At 45.3% G+C, this 21367-nt stretch overlaps 1 pseudogene; it reads right to left on the reverse strand.

Moving 5' to 3' along the window:
* Nucleotides 1-16559: 16559 nt before the first annotated feature.
* On the reverse strand, nt 16560-16679 carry LOC136642697 (5S ribosomal RNA; annotated as a pseudogene).
* Nucleotides 16680-21367: the final 4688 nt, after the last annotated feature.

Raw genomic sequence — 21367 nt, forward strand, 5'->3', positions numbered from 1 at the left:
AGAAGACGGGCTCCTATTCTGCCCAGGGGTGTGACTGTATTGCTGTGAGAGAACACCCCGTGCCTCCCCTTTGAGTTCCTGCCGCCTCCCTAAAGAGCTGCGCCTCACAGTTTGAGTAACACTGTTGTAGGGAGTAGGGAGTGTACTAGCACTCCACTGTCACTGCGGGGAGGGGGTGCCAGGGCAATATTCCCTTCTCATTTTCCAGGCAGACTCAAATATATTCATTATTTCACCTGCACAAACTTGACTTGTGTGAATATCTAAGATGCTCAGTTGGAAACAACTTCATCATGATCACGCACAAAGAAACAATGGTTTTGTGAGATATTTTTGACAAGAGGACTTTGGAAGATGACTGGAACCAAAACAGACTCATGGAAGAGTCCCAAAGGTCACAGAACAACACCACTTGATGTAGTTATGTGCAGTCCTGTACAGGAGCTGTGAAAGATGCAAATAGACGAAAGTAAATATGCTGTGAGTAGCGCAACCCAATGTGTAGCATGGCTCATAGTGGGCATTACTAAAAGGATTAGCCAAGCCTAAAGCTGCTCTGCCAGATGTTCTTTGACCAGCATCTTAAAAGCTGCAGGGAAGGCAATTTTTCCCCCTAGGCAGCTTTTCTTGCTGCCCAATAGCTTTTACTATAAGGTAACCTTTAATAATTTTTCTTCATAACATGATCATCCTGAAATATGAATCTATGGATGCTTGTGCATCTCCTGTATCAATGATGGATTTGAGATTCTTCTCACACTTTTTTCCCCATAAGTTAAAGACACCCAATTTCTTTTCACTTTCTTCATAAAATATCTTTTCTGACCCCGATATATTAATCCTAAATTCTACCCACCTTTTCCATATTGTCCTTAAAATATTGTCACCAAAAGGACTGGACACAATACTTCATTTGTAGCACCCCTCCCCCCCCCCCCCAAAAAAAAAAAATGGGGTTGAGCAAATTACCCCTAATAGCTTTGGGACCTGGAGACTATGCTTTTCATGTGGTCTTGTAGTGTATACCATTTGGGGAGATTGCTGGAGGAACACAATGTTGAACAATATCCATGTTACTATCTTTCTGCTGAGTGTTTTGAGTTATCCTCTCCAAGCCAATGCATAGTTATGTGGAAGTAGGACACACTGACAGCACCCAAAACATGCTTTCAGGTCAATTGCCTTTGAAATTTGTACAATGCAAGTTGATGTGTGATCCTACCAATGTACAGTGGAAAGTAGAAGAGAGGCTTATGATTTCCTAATGTGCATTCTGGCTAGTATATATTGGGGGGGGGAGAGGAATCAATGGACTTCTGTGTTTATTTTAAACTACCTTTTGCTTCCAATGTCTGCCTTGGGGGGGGGGGTGATGTCTGGTAATGATGTCTGGTGATGATATTCTTGCAGTGTGGATTTGGGCATATTTTCTGATGATGTTGTTGATTTGCCATGTTTGTTTAGAATTCTAAGGTATAGTGGCAACTGAGTTGCCATGGAAAAGAAAGGCAATGTAAAGGTTTTTAAATAAATAAACTTCACATGAAATAGTAGGGCCAAGTTTATTTAATAACATCGATATCCCACCTTTCCAAACCTGGATGGGATGCTCAAGGCAATTTACATCAGTAAAAATAGCAACCCCCCCCCCCCCCAAAAAAAAGAAACATATCAATCATTAATCAAAACAACAAAAACAAATTAACCACTCAATAATTCAGAACCAGTTGAAGTCAAGAGAGAAAAAAACAACCAATGACTCAGTGAAACTGAGGGTGCAATCCTAATCCCTTATGTCCGTGCTTTCCAGCACGGTCATAAGGGCAATGCAACTCCGAGGTAAGGGGACAAACATTCCCTTACTTTGAAGAGGCCTCCATGAGTGCCACCCAACTGCAGGATGCAGCACACATCCCATTGGCACGGCTATCCCAGTGCTGGAAAGCACTGACATAAGGGATTAGGATTGCGCCCTGAATGTTTTAACTCCCCCTCAAAAGGCCCTTAAAGAGTAGGCAATTCTGATCTCAATTGGGAGCGAGTTCCACAGGCCTGGTGCCACAACAAAAAAAGGCCCTGTCATTAATAGCATCACCATCTCTCTGACAGGGAAAGCACAAACAATAGGGTCAACCAAGATGATCTTGCAGGATATACAGACTCATATGAGAGAGAGAGAGGTCTTCAATTATCTAGGTCCCAAACCATTAGGAGCCTTAAAAATTATCACCAGCACTTTAAATTGTGCTTGAAATGTATAGGCAGCCTATGAAGATGGATTAACAGAGATGTGGCATAGTCATGACCCCTGGTGCCAGTCAATAGCCTGGTAACTATATTTTGTATGAATTGCAATTTCTGAAAAACCTTCATAGCACTGCACAGAGTGCATTATGATAGACTAATTTAGATGCCATCAGTTCTTTGGTAGCCACGGCCAGGTCTGCCTAGTCCAAGAAAGAACATAGTTGCTGTACCAGCCTGAGCTGGGCATTTCAAGCTGCAGCTGTCACCTAGACATTTAGGTTCAAGGCTGGGTCCCAGTGCACCCTTAAACTGCAAACTTGATCATTCAAGGGGAGTGCAAACCCATCCAGAACAAGCTGACAATTTAATTCCTGGTTGAAAATCAACTCACTAATAGTAGCACCTCTGCCTTCAATTTAATTTCAGCTTGTTAGCCCTCATCAGCTGTAGACCCTAATTCAGAACTTCCACTGCCTCCTTAGCTGATGTTGGAAAAGAGAGTGCATGTTGGGTGTCATCTGAATACTGGTAACAATATTGTAACACTTACACCTTTTCCATTTTCTAAGCTAAGCAGGGTCAGGCCTGGTTAGTACTTGGATGGGAGACTGCCTGGGAATACCGGGTGCTGTAGGCTTATACCATAGTTTTTCGAGACTGAAGGTTGCCAACCAACCAGTTCAACATGTGAAATGCAACAAGTTCTACTACAGACAATAGTAAAAGATGCTTGCTGACTTTATTGCAGGTAAATACAGGTGGTGCCTTGGAATATATGAGAGATCCATTCTTGGACCCCAGCAGATACCAAAAATCATAGATAATGAAATGTGCTGATTTAGATTGGCACCTTTAAAACCTCTGAAGGTGGCCGGAGTTGTGCTCCAGTCACTTCTGGAGGGTTTTCAGAAGCCCACAAAAGCTTTGCACATCTGCCCGCAGCTTCTGCAGGCTTCAGAATGGCCCCAGAGCACCAAAAAACACAACATGGCTTCCCTTGGAAATCCAGAAGTGACTTTTTTTTTGCCTTTATAAGGCATTCTGAGGTCCAGGGAAGACCCAGGAGGGGGCATTGAGCCAGATCTATGGATGGAAAATCCACAAATAAATCGGTAGTACCTTGCTTCGGGAAGAAAATAATTTTAGGGCAGTGGTTTTCAAACTCCTGGGTTTGAGCCCAGAGTTTAAGCCCTGCAGTAAGTCCTTGCAGGGGTGGGGGCGGAAGGCAGCGACACGATCCCCAGGATCACATCGTTAAGGGGGCTGTAGGGGCTTGGCTGGACTTATCAGAGCCTCCTGCAGCCCCCCCCCCCCGGGATACAGGGAGCCCTGCGCAAGCATCTGCAGGGCTCCCCAGGTCTTCAAAAGTGAAAGCGCAGCGATCGCATTCCACTTTCAGTTTTACAGAGGTGCAGCAAAACCGCTTTCAGTTTTGAAGACTTGGGGAGCCCTGCAGACACTTGCGCAGGGCTCTCCTCATCCCCGGGGGGCTGCAGGAGGCTCTGGTAAGTCTAGCCAAGCCCCTGCAGCCCCCTTAATGATAAGATCCTGGGGATTGTGTCACTGCCTCCTCCCTGCCTCCTCCCTGCTCCCCACCCCTTAAGGAGGCAGAGGTCAGGGCCTTCAGGCTGCGATGTCATGACACCCCAGTTTGAAAAACCCTATGTTAGGGTATTGTTTACAGCAACAATCATAGCACTGAACTAGGAAATCTGTCAAGAAAGAGGTACTTCTGATTCTAGGGGTTCAGAGCCCTAAACTGTCACTGTTTTGCTGTGCTGTTTACATGATTGTGGCTAATTGGAATATGGTGGAGCTATCCTTCTGGTATACTAGCAGCCTTCAGCACAGGGAATGGTCCATGCATAGGAAGAGCCCAGCTGGACCAGGCCAAAGGCCCATCTAGTCCAGCTTCCTGTATCTCACAGTGGCCCACCAGATGCCTCAGGGAGCCCACAAGACAACAAGAGAACTGCATCTTGGTGCCCTCCCTCGCACCTGGCATTCTGTGCATCCACATGCACATGTGGATGACAGGTGAACAGTGATATGAGCTGGCTTGCCCACAAAATACTATATCTGGAAATGCCCTTTGACAAATATGAAATGCATTCCCAAAATCTCTTTCAAGAGGAGCCTTACTAGCAAGCTACCTGTAATCTCTTATCACAGGCTCTCAGGTTGGATGGATTAGTTTAATATATCAATAGTCTGAACATGTGCAAAAATAAAAGGATTTTGGGCTTCTTTTCAACTCCTCATAAAACATGTGCAACAGCTTACCATGTCTTCCATATCACAAAGAGCTATTATCAAAGGATCTGACTCCCACTTCAGAATCAATGCGAAAGACCAGTTTCACCTTATGCTCTCAGAGGCTGTCTTAATTCCCTGGAACTGTTAGCATCTGGAAGTGTCAGCAGCACAATCCTATGCCTGATTCCTCAAAAGTAAGTCCCACTGTGTTCAAGTGGACTTCCTCCCAGGTAAGTGCACATAGAACTGCAGCCTTGTATTTTATAAGCATGTGTTAGGACACCAGCTTCTATGAAACCTATTTCTGCAAGATGAAGTGGCAATAATTCCTATTAGTATTCATTATTGGGGGGAGATACTAATCTTTTTAGGAGCACCCTGAGATAATAGCAGTACAATAAAGAATTCTAATAATATGATCCACAATTCTGCTTCTGGCATCTAAACAATAAATACGTACAGTTATGTCTCTAATAAAATGAGACATTGGTTATGTGTAAATTGGATATCCTACTTCTCTTCTTGGGCAAGAACTGAGTCGCAATTCTGCTTTCTAGGGGAGCACGACAATGTTCTGTTTTATGAGGGGAGGAGGAAAAGGTCTTTCCAGAAACCTCTGTTGCTGTTCTTTGCAGATGCCGTATGCCTGCGGTTTTCAAACTCTCTGGGAGTTTGAAACCTGCAGTAAGTCTTTGCAGGAGCGGGGTGGAGGCGGCAGGGGGAAGGCAGCAACGTGATCCCCAGGATTGCATCGCTCAGGGGGCTGCAGGGACTGGGATGCCTCGCCAGTCCCTGCAGCAGCCGTCCCTATGTGCGGGGTGCCCTGTGTGAGTGCCTGCAGGGTGCCCCAGGTCAGGGAAAGGGAGGATGGAGCAATCTGCTCTGCCTCCGCCCCAGTTTGAATACCACTGCCATTCATACAGAGAAGCACAGGAATGAATCAACTGAAACTAAGCACATAATGGCAGGCCAGAAGGGGGCCAGAAGTGATACCAGACCGTGAAAGATCCATCTGAAATGTTGTGCGGTTCTTGAAAGATAGAACCTTTCTGTTATTGTAAAAATCCCCTTGGGGATTTAGAGATAGCCTGCCTACATAAACCGCCTTGAATAAAGTCAGAGGAGTAATCCGATGACCAGAAAGGTGGTATATAAATACCAGTATTATTATTATTATCATCATCATCACTACCAATGATTCTCCTCATGATTAAGGACCCCACACTCAATGCTTCTTCACATGGTCAAACACAGTGAGTGTTTCCTCAGTCACCACTTCTCCTGATCACAGTTGCAGCCCAGGAATAAACTGGCCTACAGACCAAGTTTATGGGCTTCAGTGCCAACAATAGGAGTAAACTGCCAGTGCTGGGTATTGCAAATGTGCCATAAGCACTTTTGCGGTTCCTGAAGAGGCTGGACCAGTCAGCGCTGAGCTTCAGCACCAGAAGGACACTGTGGGAGAGTGCCTGGGGGTAAATCACACTGCCTGGGCTTGTCGGGTCAGGGAAGAGGCATTCTGGGACAGGAGGAGGGCAGGACAAGGGGAGTGACCAGCCCAGGATCCTATTCTCCATATTAGGCTGCAGAGCCCAACACAGAGCTTCTCAAGTCTGTGCCAGCAAAGAAGCTTTCCTTGGAGGAAAGGGACTTTCATCCCCTTCCCCTGAGGACACCTCTGACAGATTCCCCACACCCACAGGATACAGTGGTAGCCATTTCAGTGCTGCTGTTCTGCCTGGTGCCAGGAAGGATAGGATTGGGCTGCTCCATAGTTTCTAATCTGGACTTCAGGTATTTGGACTATGATTCAAGAGAATTGAAGGAGATGGGGTGCTCAAACCTTGGCCTGGGAATCAGGGGCCCCCAATCCAGCCCATAGGGAGCCCCCAATCTCCAATGAGCCTCTCGCCCTAAAGAGACTTGCTTGAGATTTTGCTGGCCAGACACAACTACTCTCAGTGTGAGGGTGACTGTTCGACTTCTCGCCTGAGCTGTGGGCTGGGGGCTCGCTCCACTGCTTGCTGTTTCACATCTGTGATGCAGCAGCGGCAGTGAAGGAAAAGCCAATCTTGCTTTTTGCAAGGACATTTATAGGCCTTGAGCTATTTCAAGACCTTGATTCATTCATATAAGTTCCCTTTCTAATATATTCATTTATGTAAATTTATTCAAATTTTAAATGTAGATGAATTCTTTTTTTTCTCTCGGCCCTCAACACAGTGTCAGAGAGATGATGTGGCCCTCCTGCGAAAAAGTTTGGACACCCCTGAGGTAGAGTGTGTGTGCCAGGAGCCACAGTGCTTCATGGCATAGCAAAATTGTGGACTTAGCAGTGCAGGAAGCAGTTGAAGAAGAAAGGAAGTACAGTATGTGGTGAAAAGTCTCTCTGGCACCAACAATTCACCTGTTTGTGTACAGACTGTGGTACCTGTGAACAGGCCAGGATTTTCCAGGAATGAGTTGATGGAAAGGGCAGGCTGGCAATGGCATTGTGTAAATTACAGGTTTCACTTGGCTCTATATACCAGGAGTCATTTCCACCAACACTATCCACAATCCTCCCCTCCAAAATGTTAGCAGAGAACTGTTAAGCATCTACCCAATTCTTGTGGCATTTGGTGCCATCTTTTTGACTTATTTCAGGACTTAGCATTTCTGAAGCTGTTTTGTACAGAAATGCTGGCATAGCAAACCAGTATATTGCCTCTGCTATACTATCTACATTCTGTCTGGAATTCAAATTGACTCAAGATGCTTGATGCAGCAGATGCGCTTAGAGCCCTGTCTACCCAGTCTAGGTTATGTAGTTGTGCTTTTCTCCATTGAACCAAGGAGCCTGCAGTAAGCATGTGACAGGTGGGGATAGTAACAGCAAGATTACGTTTTTGGAATGCCCCAGTTTACTTCCTTAAACAATTTCTATTGAACGCACTAAGCACATTGCCTTTTCTCTCCTGTGTAAATACTCCCAGAGGATCTACTTTGCTTCTGAAACGTCTGCAAACAAAAAGAGAGCCTTCCTTGTTTCCTCCCCTCTCCCTGTAGGTTTATGAAAAGTTTGCTTTGTACTTCTCTGCTAGAACTTGCTCTATATGATAGCACAAATTAGCAACAGGGCTGCTGGACATTATTTGTTATTCTTTTTCCGCACTGTATTGTTGCATACTTTCCACTTGCTTCGGTAGTGGAAAGTTCCAGGAGTAAGCCTACACCAGTTTGGTTTCCTTTGGATGAGGGAGTACTGGAGAACTAGGTGAACATTTGTTTTATTTACAAATGTAACACACAGAGCTTCCTAAGTGAAATCAAACAGCAGGTCCACTAACAAGGCAACAGATCCACTAACCCTTGTCTGAATCCCAGAGATTAAAACCCCACCTCAAGGTGGTTTCAACCAACTCTCAGTTCTCTCTGCTTCTTCCAAATCATAAGTTTCTGTTTTTTAGGTACACATTCACCCATTTTCTCCTGTTAGTTGGGGGGAGGGATGGACTTGTGCATGTATCCTTCCTCAAGCTCTGATCCTTCAAAATACTCAAGAGCTAGTTAGCTGGCAACCTTCAGTCTCGAAAGACTATGGTATTGTGCTCTGAATGCTGGTTCTGGAACAGTGTCTAGTGTGGCTGAAAAGGCTGTTTCAGGAGTGACAATCCCTTCCACACTGGGAGCAAGTATAGTGTGTCCCTGGTCTGTCTCCCTGGCTATGGGCCTTCCTTCTTTGCCTCTTTGCCTCAGTCTGTTGGCCAAGTGTCTCTTCAAACTGGAAGAGGCCATGCTACACAGCCTGCCTCCAAGAGGGATGCTCAGAAGCCAGGGTTTTCCACCTGTTGAGATCCCTCTTGCAGATGTCCTTGTATCGCAGCTGTGGTCTACCTGTAGGGCGCTTTCCTTGCATGAGTTCTCCATAGAGGAGATCCTTTGGGATCCGGCCATCATCCATTCTCACAACATGACCAAGCCAACGCAGGCGTCTCTGTTTCAGCAGTGCATACATGCTAGGGATTCCAGTTCTTTCCAGGACTGTGTTGTTTGGAACTTTGTCCTGCCAGGTGATGCCGAGAATGCGTCAGAGGCAGCGCATGTGGAAAGTGTTCAGTTTCCTCTCCTGCTGTGAGCGAAGAGTCCATGACTTGCTGCAGTACAGAAGTACTGTACTCAAGAGCAACCTTCTAGTATCAAGATTAGCTCCTAACAATTACCTTCCTTCAGGAAGTAGACATCCTAGCAATCTGTCTACAAAGAAAACTGAGCAAACACAGAATAACTAAATAGGAGATTATGTGGTGGCTCCAACGCACATAGGGAGCTCTATGTGAACAGAAGCTGTTTCCATTTATTTCATTTGTAGAATAGTCCCTGAGGCTGCAATCCTAACCGCACTTTCCTGAGAGTAAGCCCCATTGAACGAAGGACTTACTTCTGAGTAGACCTGGTTAGGATTGTGCCCTGAATGTCCTTCCAGGGCACATGCAAAGCATTAATGATCATTGATGGTAATGTTCATGTTTGCATCTGTGTGCTTCAGAGTTTTGGATGAAGGCTGATATATGGTATTAGGATGGGAACTCTGTTTGCTTATAAGGTAGCATATTTTAAAACCATTATTGTGCTCTTCTGCATGCAAGGGAAAAGAAAAGAGGATCTTCAATAGTAACAAAGTAGTTAAGCAGACAAATTAGCTAGACTGTTATTAGTTACAAATACAGTTAGGAATCTTATCACAATGATTCAGAGTCTCATGTTTCGGAACCATGTGCCATTCTTTCAATATTCAGACAAAATATTATCAGTGATAATATAAGGTGAAAGGTGTGTTTCTGCCTCCAGTTCCTAAGGTGGACTGAACACACATGAAAGGCAGCATTATCAATACATTAACAGCCCAATCCTATCCAACTTTGCAGCACTGATGCAGCCATGCCAATGTGGCGCATGCTCCATCCTGCAGTGGGAGGCAGTCACAGAGGCTTCCTCAAGGAAAGGGAATGTTTGTTCCCATACTGTGTGGCTGCATCAGTGCTGGAAAGTTGGATAGGATTGGGCCCTAAACTATGGACTACTATTCAGCACATAAAAGTGCAATTCTCTGTCATGTCCTAAGAGCAGTTCTGGCCCATAATATTTCACGACTTGAAGCAGGGCACCATGTGATGACATCTCTTCTCTCTCCTTTGCTTGATTTTCTATTAAAATCATACTTCCTGTTCCTGCTTTCAAGTGTTTCCCTCCTCCTTCCTTGCCTAATAGGAAGGAAAAGCAAGATGGTGCCATTTTGCTTTCCTCCTGAAGGCTATCCATGGGCGGCTCAGCTCCAGTGGGGTGTGTTATATGTGTGTGTGCATGCGCTGCCATGCTGTCCATGAGAACTGCCCTACAACCTGCTGCCTGAGGTGTCCTGCTTCAAGAAAGGGCAGTCCCTGCCCTACAGCATCAAGGTTACACAGCACTGCCTGGCATCTAAAGAGTTACCTCATGGATCTGAAGTTCACAGTGCCTCTCTCCCATTCCAACAGCTCTGATGTTTCAAGCATGCTTGACCATGCAATAGCAGCACCCATTTGAAATAGAACTCATTTGTTTCCAAGTGCATATCCTCTGCAGCCAACCCACCAGCACTCCGCTCCAGAAGCTAAGGCTGAATCTTGCGGAGCCCATTTAATTAATATCGCTTGCTGTGGCCTAATTCTCTTTTCAACATGTGGCTGTCATCTGACTGTCATCACAGCTGATTTACAATGGGGTTTAATTAAATCCTACGTACATTATTCAGCATTCTCCAAAGGCAGCACCAAAGCGTCCAAGGGTATTTAAAATGTCACCTGCTGAGATGTATCATCCCCTCCTAAATAAATATGACAGTGATCAAACTTTGGCTAATTACAGCAACTTCATTATTTGTTTGTATGTTTTAATATTTAATTGCTTTCGTGTTCATCCAATTACGAAGCAACAGCAAATAGAAATTAACTTTTTTTTAGCAGCATGTTCCCAGCCCAGTTAATCAGCACTTCAAAGGCCGAGCACAATAGGAGGTCATCCAACCTGAGAGAGCTTTAGGATGCACACACCAATGAATGGATCCTTCCACTACATTCCAGAAGAGCAGTGCTCTCCAGGCAGTTCTCTCCCAGCTTCCACTCATGGGTCCTTTGATGCTATCTTTCTGAAACCTTTTTGTAGCTTTGGTATTGAACAATAAATAGTTTGTATTGTTAACAGCTTGATTTACACAGTGCCCTTTAGTGGCAAGCTGCAACAGCAAATGATCCCGACATAAATAAGTTTAAAGGGCTCGATCTGGCAGTATTTTTTCCAGATGATAACAGAAGGCAGATATCCCAAGCATCAATGCCAGGAGCTGTGTATGTAGGAAAATGTATCCAATATGGTCCAGTGCAGCAGGTGGTAGCTTTGTGCTTGAAAGCCAGTGGCAGTGGTGTCTTCCAGTTCCAGTACTAGGTACCACACTCTTCCTACAATGTACATCTTCATGTCCCACCCAGGCTCGACCCACTGTTTCAAATGGAATGGAAAAACATGGAGAAAACCAAGGAGAAAGTGGTGTTTTTTTGCCAGATGATACCTGCAACAGGGAAGGTTTTTGAAGAAATAGGGGAGATGGATGATCCTAAGATCTCATATGTTTCTAGCAGATTTGATTATGTTTTCTACACAGAATATCTTTTTAAGATTCAGAACTGGGTAGTGTTCACTGCCAGTGGCGTACCTGGAGGGGGGCAAATAGAGCAAATGCCCTAAGTGCCGACCATCTGGGGGGGCATCTCCCTGAACCTCGCCCCCCCGACCCCAGTTCACCTTTTCTCTTTAAAGGGAAAGAAGCCAGCAGCTCCACTGGCTTCTGCCCCTAAAAAAAAAAACCTCTTCCCAACAAAGGAGGAGCGCCCAGGATCACTGCTGGAGAGGCAGTGAAGTGCTGCCTCTCCAGCAGCGATTGAACACCAGACTGGGCCACCCCCTCTCCTCCTTTATGGGAGGAGAGGAAAGGAGAGCCCTAGATAGGCTGTGCGTCAGGAGTTTCAACTCCCAGTGCGCAGACGCTCTAGGGCTCCCATTTCCCCTTCTCCGGAGTAGGGGAGAGGGAGCCCTAAAGAGGCAGCATCGCAACTCCCAGCATACTGCCTCTCTAGGGCACTCCTTTCCTCTCCTCCTATAAAGGAGGAGGGGAGAGGGGGCAGCCTAGTCCAGCATTTGATCGCTGCTGGAGAGGTAGCATAAGAACATAAGAACAGCCCCACTGGATCAGGCCATAGGCCCATCTAGTCCAGCTTCCTGTATCTCACAGCGGCCCACCAAATGCCCCAGGGAGCACACCAGATAACAAGAGACCTCATCCTGGTGCCCTCCCCTACATCTGGCATTCTGACTTAACCCATTTCTAAAATCAGGAGGTTGCGCATACACATCATGGCTTGTACCCCATAATGGATTTTTCCTCCAGAAACTTGTCCAATCCCCTTTTAAAGGCGTCTAGGCTAGACACCAGCACCACATCCTGTGGCAAGGAGTTCCACAGACCGACCACACGCTGAGTAAAGAAATATTTTCTTTTGTCTGTCCTAACCCGCCCAACACTCAATTTTAGTGGATGTCCCCTGGTTCTGGTATTACGTGAGAGTGTAAAGAGCATCTCCCTATCCACTCTGTCCATTCCCTGCATAATTTTGTATGTCTCAATCATGTCCCCCCTCAAGCGTCTCTTTTCTAGGCTGAAGAGGCCCAAACGCCGTAGCCTTTCCTCATAAGGAAGGTGCCCCAGCCCCGTAATCATCTTAGTCGCTCTCTTTTGCACCTTTTCCATTTCCACTATGTCTTTTTTGAGATGCGGCGACCAGAACTGGACACAATACTCCAGGTGTGGCCTTACCATCGATTTGTACAACGGCATTATAATACTAGCCGTTTAGTTCTCAATGCCCTTCCTAATGATCCCAAGCATAGAATTGGCCTTCTTCACTGCCGCTGCACATTGGGTCAACACTTTCATCGACCTGTCCACCACCACCCCAAGATCTCTCTCCTGATCTGTCACAGACAGCTCAGAACCCATCAGCCTATATCTAAAGTTTTGATTTTTTTGCCCCAATGTGCATGACTTTACACTTACTGACATTGAAGCGCATCTGCCATTTTGCTGCCCATTCTGCCAGTCTGGAGAGATCCTTCTGGAGCTCCTCACAATCACTTCTGGTCTTCACCACTCTGAAAAGTTTGGTGTCGTCTGCAAACTTAGCCACTTCACTGCTCAACCCTGTCTCCAGGTCATTTATGAAGAGGTTGAAAAGCACCGGTCCCAGGACAGATCCTTGGGGCACACCGCTTTTCACCTCTCTCCATTGTGAAAATTGCCCATTGACACCCACTCTCTGCTTCCTGGCCTCCAACCAGTTCTCAATCCATGAGAGGACCTGTCCTCTAATTCCCTGATTGTGGAGTTTTTTCAGTAGCCTTTCGTGAGGGACCGTGTCAAACGCCTTCTGAAAGTCCAGATATATAATGTCCATGGATTCTCCCGCATCCACATGCCTGTTGACCTTTTCAAAGAATTCTATAAGGTTCGTGAGGCAAGACTTACCCTTACAGAAGCCATGCTGACTCTCCCTCAGCAAGGCCTGTTCATCTATGTGTTTTGAGATCCTATCTTTGATGAGGCATTCCACCATCTTACCCGGTATGGATGTTAGGCTGACCGGCCTATAGTTTCCCGGGTCCCCCCTCTTTCCCTTTTTAAAAATAGGCGTGACATTTGCTATCCTCCAATCTTCTGGCACCGTGGCCGTTTTGAGGGACAAGTTGCATACCTTAGTCAAGAGATCTGCAACTTCATTCTTCAATTCCTTAATAAACCTTGGGTGGATGCCATCAGGGCCCGGTGACTTATTGATCTTTAATTTATCAATGAGGTCTGAAACATCTTCTCTTTTAACCTCTATCTGACTTAACTCCTCGGTTAGGAGGAGGTCTCCTCGGGTATCTGCCCGAGGTCTTCTGCCGTGAAGACAGATGCAAAGAACTCATTTAATTTCTCTGCCATCTCTAAGTCTCCTTTTATCTCCCCTTTCCCTCCCTCACCATCCAGAGGGCCAACTGCTTCTCTGGCGGATTTCCTGCTTCTAACGTATTTGAAGAAGCTTTTATTATTCCCCTTAATATAAGAACATAAGAACATAAGAACAGCCCCACTGGATCAGGCCATAGGCCCATCTAGTCCAGCTTCCTGTATCTCACAGCGGCCCACCAAATGCCCCAGGGAGCACACCAGATAACAAGAGACCTCATCCTGGTGCTCTCCCCTACATCTGGCATTCTGACTTAACCCATTCCTAAAATCAGGAGGTTGCGCATACACATCATCGCTTGTACCCCATAATGGATTTTTCCTCCAGAAACTCGTCCAATCCCCTTTTAAAGGCGTCTAGGCTAGACGCCAGCACCACATCCTGTGGCAAGGAGTTCCACAGACCGACCACGCGCTGAGTAAAGAAATATTTTCTTTTGTCTGTCCTAACCCGCCCAACACTCAATTTTAGTGGATGTCCCCTGGTTCTGGTATTACGTGAGAGTGTAAAGAGCATCTCCCTATCCACTCTGTCCATCCCCTGCATAATTTTGTATGTCTCAATCATGTCCCCCCTCAAGCGTCTCTTTTCTAGGCTGAAGAGGCCCAAACGCCGTAGCCTTTCCTCATAAGGAAGGTGCCCCAGCCCCGTAATCATCTTAGTCGCTCTCTTTTGCACCTTTTCCATTTCCACTATGTCTTTTTTGAGATGCGGCGACCAGAACTGGACACAATACTCCAGGTGTGGCCTTACCATCGATTTGTACAACGGCATTATAATATTAGCTGTTTTGTTCTCAATACCCTTCCTAATGATCCCAAGCATAGAATTGGCCTTCTTCACTGCCGCCGCACATTGGGTCGACACTTTCATCGACCTGTCCACCACCACCCCAAGATCTCTCTCCTGATCTGTCACAGACAGCTCAGAACCCATCAGCCTATATCTAAAGTTTTGATTTTTTGCCCCAATGTGCATGACTTTACACTTACTGACATTGAAGCGCATCTGCCATTTTGCTGCCCATTCTGCCAGTCTGGAGAGATCCTTCTGGAGCTCCTCACAATCACTTCTGATCTTTACCACTCGGAAAAGTTTGGTGTCGTCTGCAAACTTAGCCACTTCACTGCTCAACCCTGTCTCCAGGTCATTTATGAAGAGGTTGAAAAGCACTGGTCCCAGGATGTTGCTGGCCATGCGTTCCTCATAATCTCTCTTGGCTTCCCATATCACCTTCTTACATTTCTTTTGCCACAGTTTATGTTCCTTTTTATTCTCCTCATTTTGGCAAGACTTCCATTTATGGAAGGAAGCTTCCTTGCCCTTCACAGCCTCTCTAACTTGGTTGGTTAGCCATGCGGGCACCCTCTCCAGCAACGATTCTGGGCGCCCCTCGTCCACGTCTGAGAGCATCCCTCAAAGGCGGGGAGGAAGTAGTGTGTGCCTCCTCCGATTTCGGAGGAGACGCATGCAGTTCCCAAGACCCTGTTGGAGCCTTCTGCACCGCTTGTAAGCACAAGTTCTCCATTATAGCGGTCTGGGGCTGCTGGAAGCAGCACCCAACAGGGGAGCGCCGCCCACCTCCTGGAAGTGGCACTCGCCTGTCTTGGGCGCTGGGTGAAGGCTATGAGGATGGGAGAATGAGTGTGAAAGAGGTCAGGAAGACTTTTAACATCAGAGACTCTATCATGCTTATTGGTGAGGCATGAGAGGCAGTTAGCCATTTTTGTATGAATGGGGTTTGGGGAAAACTCTGCCTGTATCTAGTGACTAACTCTGGAGGCTTCAGTGTTGAAAGTGACCTGTCTACTACCAGCAAGAACACTGTGAGCTTGGCCAAGAAAGTGGGTCTTGATGAGGTGAAAGATGTGCAGAAATTATTTGAGTCTCATAAAGAAGAGCTTTTGTCCCAAGATCTACTTGAGCTTGAAAAGCAGAAGTAGCATGAGGGGGATGAGAGCATTTTGTGGATATGTGAAAGCACACTGAAGTCATATTTATCTATATATAATTACATTACACCTGCATTACCAACACCTACATTAACCCCTGCTAACTGGGTAAGAGGCACTTTTAAAGTGGGTGCTCTTCTTTTATTTAGCAGGGGGAGAGAAACTGGCCCTCCTCACTCCAGCAGTGTCTTTTCTAGTGACTGTCTGCTGGTGTTCTTTTGCATCTTTTTAGAGTGTGAGCCCTTTTGGGACAGGGAGCCATTAGTTGTTTGTTTGATTTTCTCTGTAAACTGCTTTGTGAACTTTCCATTGAAAAGCGGTATATAAATACTGTTAATAATAATAATAACAATAAATTTTCCAGCAAGCCTTGTATCACATCATCAAAGCAGAATGGATATTGTCCCCATTACAGCATTCAAAGAGAAGAATTTACAAATTTGATTAGTGGGTAAGCAATGGCTTGTAAGCAGGGGGATGGGGTGGTTAGGGACAAAGGAAAAGAAAATATTACCACAGTGTTATTTGGTCACTCTAATTACCGATAATGGCACCTACTTGCATGCCCAACCACAGTCAATTCATTTTAAAAGCTATATAATAATGTTTAGGATAAGGAATTAATTTTTATAGCCACTGAAACTGATTTACTTGTACTGTAATTTGGATTTATTACAAATTAAATTTCCCCAAGTCTAGTGTTTGACTTAAGGAAGCTTCACTTTAATACCCTGCTGAAAAGAGAAGATCGCCCACCATTCACAGAGAAAACTGCAGAAAAGATGCATTGCAGATGTTTCTCAACCCCCATTCTACCACTGAATGTCTCCCCTTGCTCCCCCCGATATGTCTATTGATGTTGTTGTGTAGGGGATGCACATTCATGCTTTCCCATTCTTTCTTCCTCTCTTCCAAAGATATAGGATGATCAATGGTGTAGCTATAGGGGGCAGTGTGGTAAGTATTGCAGGCACCACAACAAAAACATGGTTGGCAACCTTCAGTCTCGAAAGACTATGGTATAAGCCTACAGCACCCGGTATTCCCAGGCAGTCTCCCATCTAAGTACTAACCAGGCCTGACCCTGCTTAGCTTCTGAGATCAGACAAGATCAGGCATGTGCAGGGTAACAGTTGCTGCACATGTAAGTGGCCCTCCCCACTTGTCATCAGAGCCATTCTGGGCAGCAACAGCAATGTGACAGCAAATTAAGCTTCTGGCCACTTAGAATAGTAATCTGCAATATAAGGATATATCTTTGTTTTGAAGGGTGGTCATTAAATTATGCCATATATAGCTAGATATACATCTAGAGTCGGGATATTCTGCTGGAGTTCTTGGGGCAGCAAATGTTTCCTGAGATTTGTCACATAAGGCACAAGACAGATAGTTCCTGATTATCTCTGCAGGGTGTCTGTCCATTGCTGGCCACATACAACAACAGGAACAATAATAATAATATATACTGTAGTTGCTTGTCCATAATCCAGGGGTCTCTCTGACTATTCCATCTTAATATGGGGGAAGGTGAAATATAAACAAACAAACAAACAAACAAACTCCATTCTGTTCAATGCATAGCTGTGTGTCCTTTGCATTTCAGGATAACAATGAAACATCCAGTTATGGCAATAGAGGAGTGACCATATCCTCTTGGATTAAGGTCCAGAGTTTGCAGGTGAGACGTGAGTTTTGTAGACAGTACTTTGTAGAGCTGTGTGGGGAAACCTAATCAGCTAACAGCTGCAATTTATGGGCATTGATTTTCAATTGGCACTACGGAGGAGTATGATGGGATCCCACATAACCATCTCATCAGTGTAGATGCAATATTACACAGAAAGAATCAGAATTAAATTGGCCCCAACTGTGTGTGTTGAAGGGATCCTGCATAAGAAATATGGCCCCGGTCCCCAGGTTTGTCTCCATAAGGAATACAAAGTGTTCATCGTCCTTCCTCCTAATTCACCCACATATTGGCCTTGGTTGTCATCCTGGCCCAGAAAACACAAATGAGAGGAATACTGTACAATCCAGGAAAAATCATTGCTGTAAAGCGTGAACATAGTTAAGACTGGCCGTAGTGGTAATCAGACTGGGGTGGGGGGGGGGGGAGGAGGCTGTCCTGAATATAATATTATTGACAGGTCTGCTATCCTTCCAAGACTTCAGATGATACTGCAATGACAGAGCAAGTTAAGTGAAATCCAGCTGTGTTGCAGCTGCAGAAAAAAGGGTATTCCTGTGGCTAACTTAACCATCCATGAAAATCAGGAATAGAAGCATTGGCATCTACTGTGTCTGTGAGGAATCAGTGATAGTGCCTAAATCGAAACAGAAAATTCACACAGCATCAAAGCACTTGCCAGGTGCTCTGGCAAGGGGATGTGAAGGTCGGAAAAGGACTTTGGTTCTCCTATGCCAAAAGTTTCTTCTGGTCAGTGCTACAAGGTCCAGAGTTCAGCGACCATCATGGCAAGGAGATAATGCAAAGAAGAGAACCTCCATGTTGAAGAAGATTGACAAAGGTTCAAAACAAAACAAGGTGTGCCAGGACTGAGTCTACTCTTTTGGGCCTCACACTCTGCATGGACAGCAAACACTGTAATATATTCCCAGATTCAGAGTTCCAGACACTTAACAACTCCATAAACTCCAACTGGGAGCTAATTTACACAACCAGTTTTTTAAACCCTTTTTCAAAAGTGACATTATGAAAGCTAGAGCTGCAATCCCACTCATGATTATTAGAGCATAAGCCACAATGAACAAATGAGACTCACGTCAAACATGCAAGATTGTGCTATAGGTGTCTTTGAGGCATGATTCTTCTCTGGGTTAAGAGGCAAGGGAACTCATATTACTAGATTCCTGGCACAGAGTACAGGTGAGGGTTATCACCAGTTCATCCTGCTAAACGAGCTTCCTGGCAGATATTTGACTGTCCACTGTTGGAAATGGAATGCTAGACTAGATCAGCCATTCTCAATGGGAGCCAGATGACCCCCTGGCTCTGGAACATTTGAAAGGGGCCATAGATTGAAAACTGTGAAAATGGAATTTTGTGTTTTTGCATTGTGTCCTTGTTTAACAGGGGGGCTCTGGAACCTGAGAAGAGCTCCTAAGGAGGCATAGCCAAAAAATGGGTTGAGGATAGCTGGACACCCAAGGTAATGTTTTTGGTAGACACAAGCTGAAGATTCTTTTGAATAGGTCCGTTCTAGTCACCACCTTGAGCGAAGTTAAAAAGTAGCTGAATTGATTTTTAAAAATACTTTCATAAAGATTTTCCTACAAGATGATTACCCCTAAGTCATTTTATTGTGACAGGTTGGCCATGTGAGCCAAATCCAGTTTTAGTTTCCTGAGATGGACACATGCCTTTCTAAAGTGAAGAAGCTCAGTTTTGAAAGTGGAAAAGACTCAGAGGGCACTACTGAACTGTTGACATCAGATGTTGCATTTTTGCCATCAAGAAAGCCAAGCCAAAACACCTGGATGCTGTAATTTTTAAAGAAAATGTAACTTTTGGTAGGAGAATTAATGCTTTTTCAGGAAATCCTTTGCATAAGTCCATTTTCTAATCCATTAATACCATTTTAAAGGACACAATCTTGCTCTAACTAGCAACCGGTATCTAAAGAACTACTTTAGGCACATCCAAGGTTTGAATGTACTCAATGGTAATTTTTTTGCTATTTTTTCCTTTGAATAGCAAGCCTTATCAGAAACTGCTAATGCTATATCTCTCAAAAGAGGTTTGTCATATGGCATTGAGGTGCTACTGTTTGAGGGGGAAAAACACATCCAACCCTTGCTTGGATGCATGTAACTTTGGATCCAGACTATGTCTGAATTAAATTATGGCCCAATCCAATCTGGCATACTACGAGGGTCGCCCAGAAAGTAATGCACCACATTTTTTTCTGTCAGCCTACAGTAATGGTATGAATGCGAAACTTATCTGAATTTTCAGGAGTGCGCACACAAATTTTTGGTTTCTTCAGACAGATAGCATAGCTGCAGCAGTGTTTTGAAATGGCGTCTGTAAGTGATGTACGTTACAAGCAGCGTGTCGTCATTGAATTTCTCACTGCGGAGAAAGAAACTGTTGAGAACATTCACAAACGTTTGTGTACAGTTTATGGAGAATCTGCAGTCGACAGAAGTACGGTTAGTCACTGGGCACAGAGGGTGAGGCCATTAGAAGGCGGTTCGGCAGAGCTCCAAGATTTGCAGCGTTTGGGGCAGCCATCCACGGCTGTCACACCTGACAAGACGCAGCTTGCTGATGTGCTCATTCGCGAGGACCGACGCATAACGACTAGGCAGTTGGCGCTGAAGCTGTCAATCAGCAAAGGGAGTGTGGATGCAATCATCCATGCTCTTGATTACTCAAAAGTGTGTGCACGATGGGTTCTGCGCTGTCTTACAGTGGACCACAAATCTCTCAGAAAAAACATCTTCTGAGTTGCTGAAACGTTTTGAAGATGAGGGGGAAGCGTTCTTGCCCAGGATTGTGACAGGTGATGAAACCTGGGTTCACCATTTTGAGCCCGAAACAAAACGACAGTCGATGGAATGGCGTCATCCTCAATCTCCACAGAAGAAAAAATTCAAAGCAACTGCTTCCGCTGGTAAGGTCATGATCACTGTGTTTTGGGACTGTGAGGGCGTCATACTCATTGATGTGATGCCAAGAGGCAGCACCATTAATTCTGAAGCTTATGTGAAGACATTAACCAAACTCAAGAAGCGCTTCCAGCGACTTCGGCGCCATAACAACCCAGGTGAATGTTTGATTCAACATGATAACGCTCGGGCTCACACAAGTTTGAGGACTTCGGAACACAGCACTAAACAGGGTTGGACTGTGTTACCCCATCTACCCTACAGCCCTGACCTAGCTCCCTCAGACTTCCACTTTTGGACCATTAAAGGATGCCATTCGCGGAAGACATTTTGAGGATGACGAAGAGGTGATTTGCACAGTGCAGAAATGGCTTCGTGACCAGAACAAGGAGTGGTACCGACAGGGCATACATGCCCTTGTGTCTCGCTGGAGGAAGGCCATAGAACTGGATGGAGATTACGTGGAAAAATAGGGAGTGCAGAAGAAACATCATTCTTTCTTGTGTGTAAGTTTCATTGTGTTCAATAAATAATTGTTGAAGAAAAAAAATGTGGTGCATTACTTTCTGGGCGACCCTCGTATGAGGTCTGCTGGTGAACCATGTAGTATGCCATCGCAGCAGACTTTCTGCTGGTCTGCAGAGAGCTACCACCAGCTTAAGGCCCAGAATGCCACAGGCCACCACAGGGTAAAAAGCCCTGTTTTTTATTTACATTTGTTTAGTGGTGGCAGTGAAACCCAGAAGTGCTCTATTAACAGGTCCCAAGCCATAAGAGTGAAGCATCCCAAACAAAAATGTGCACAGGTACCCTGGGGTCACAACCTGGAGGCTGGGAAACACTGGTCTAAACTAACTAGCAGCAATCTTCCAGGGTTTCAGGCAGGTCATTCCTAGTGCTAACTGGAGATGGTGGGGATTATACCTAAAACTTCTTGCATGCAGAGCCTATGTATAGGCCCCTTAAATGTTTATTTATATTTCTCTGTATTTTCATCCAGCCATTTTCAGTCCCTTAATGTATGAAGTCTTGTCCGTTTGAGGACTGGCACTTTCAGAGTGCAAGTCCTGTTCCCAACAGCACTGATCTGAATGGCTTCCAACTACCTATCTTACTAGTGAGCTGTCCAGCAGGGCAAGGTGGCTGAAGCATCAGCGTCACTATCTATCCACAGAGTCAAAAGAACCAGCTCTTAAGAGC

The sequence above is a fragment of the Tiliqua scincoides genome, chromosome 2, assembly GCF_035046505.1.
Source record: "Tiliqua scincoides isolate rTilSci1 chromosome 2, rTilSci1.hap2, whole genome shotgun sequence".
Classification (NCBI taxonomy): Eukaryota; Metazoa; Chordata; class Lepidosauria; order Squamata; family Scincidae; genus Tiliqua; species Tiliqua scincoides.